Raw genomic sequence first — 2,265 nt, 5'->3', positions numbered from 1 at the left:
CTTAAGTGAGATACAAGAGGGCTAGCCGATTTTGTGTGTGCAAGACAATCGCTTCTCAAGTCCTCCATTGTTGGTGGTGTTGTGTGAAGCATTTGAGGCATCACACTTGGGGTGCTAGGCTCTTAAAGGCTTAAGGTTTCAAAGCTACAACAAAGGTAAGTCATCTAACTAGATTTTTGTAGTGTATATACTCCATAGTATGCTAGTTAGGATGATGCCTTGGAAAATTGAAAGTTTGCATGTATAATAGAGAAACATAGATCCATGGCATCTAGGGTTGCATGTACACCATAGGAGTGTTAGAATGCTCAAAACCCTTCATTGGTATCAGAGCCTAGGCTTGTTTTCCATTATACTTGATGCTACTTGTTTTCAAAGCTTGGAAAAATCGATTTTCTTCTTTCTGGACAGTGAACTCGCCGAGTCCACTGACAGACTCGCCGAGTCCACCCAAAAAACTGACCAACTCGCCGAGTCAGTTCATGCACTCGACGAGTTGGTGCTCCAGAATGCAGAATTTCGAGTTTTAAAGCCAGAATTGGACTAGAATCATTACCCTAAACTGTTTTTGAACAAATAAACCTGTTTTTGATGTGGTAATGATTGTGTTTATCCAATTTCAAAGATAATTGTCAAAGTTTCCTGTTTTGTATTAGTTTATATGATTAGGATAATTTCATGAAATTTGTTTGATATGAATTATCTTGTTCATATGAGTTTAATTGAATCATGTATGAATTATTTGATTATTGTGTTAATTAAAATAATTGGTTAAATGCTTTTAATGGACTCCATAGCTTGTCCTCAAGTTATGGAAAATGAAAGGTTTTTCTTTTAAGAGATCATTAAACTCATATGTTATGGAAATGAAAGGTTTTGACATGTTTCAAAACTTGCCCTCAAGTTTTGGAATTTGTAAAGTTACACTTTTGCATACTTTAATTCCAAACCCTAGAATTTTAAAAGTTTAAAATTCAACCCTTATATTTTATAGTATTATAAGTTTAATAATATATATATATATATATATATATATATATATATATATATATATATATATATGTATAAGATCAAGTCAGTCTTACCGTTAGTAGGCCTCATTCACGAAGCCGGTCTATAAGGGGGGTATAAGGTTACTGCCTATAAAATGACAGTTTAATGGGTGTCCACTCTCACCCACCGCTTCCTTGACTGGTGGAGGGTCGTTAGCCGAACGGGTAGGATAGGACTATAATTCTCATTAAAAGTATAATGATAATAATAAAGTAACTAAATGTTTTATTAAATTCCTAATCTTAGTTACTTTAGGAAAATGTGAAATTTATGCTAATCCATGAAAATTGCACTTTGCACCTTACCAAGTCGTTGATGGAGCGTGTGTGGTTAACCGGCACATTAACTTGGACTAGTAAGGGTGGCAAAGGGTGGCTCGATGTTTATCATAAGATCAATGGAGCGTGTGTGGTTAACCGGCACATTGATTGGATGATAAATGACATCGAGAGTACCAAGCACATTTTGCATGGTTATTAACACCTTGCTTGTGATCCTCGGTATCCCAGTCACAAACCTGGAGGGCATAATCGAGATTTAAACATGCCATTGAAATGTTCAATGAATCTCAAAGGATCTAGGAATTTCAAGCCAATTAAAACTTAATAAGAATTTCGTTTTTAATGGTGGAAATTGGTAAATCGTCATTTACCTACCTTCAAATATTTTTCAAGTTGGATTACGGCATCCCTCTTCCAATTTGTAAAGTATTGTGTTGGGTCCTAGCCTTAATATTTCATTTTGGGTGTTATATTAAGGACTCTTTATCTAATCTAAACTTTGTCTTTCTTTCTTTTCAGATGTCTTCCAACACTGCTTCTGGCTCAAACCCTACTGGCTCCTTCTCTCTCATGAACTTGTGTGGGAGAGTCATCTTTGATGGTTCCAACTTCAATGATTAGATTAGGAACATCAGGATGGTCACTCGCTATGAGGACAAGGAATATGTCCTTGACAAGGAGCTTAAGGAAATCGATGAGTCTTCTGCTACTCCTGAGGAGATCACTGACTTTAGGACTCATGAGAAGGATGCCACCAAGGTGTCTTGTATCATGTTAGCCACCATGACAGCTGAACTCCAAAAGTTCTATGAGGACTTCTACCCTTTTGAGATGCACCAGGACCTGATGGAAAGATACCATCAGAGTGCTCGTCAAGAGAGGTATGAAATCATCTCTTCCATGATAACAACCAGGATGAAGGATGGTGAAC

This window comes from Lactuca virosa, chromosome 8, assembly GCF_052849685.1.
Source record: "Lactuca virosa cultivar CGN04683 chromosome 8, Lactuca_virosa_CGN04683_v6, whole genome shotgun sequence".
Taxonomy (NCBI): Eukaryota; Viridiplantae; Streptophyta; class Magnoliopsida; order Asterales; family Asteraceae; genus Lactuca; species Lactuca virosa.
Note: the sequence above shows the minus strand (reverse complement) of the source record.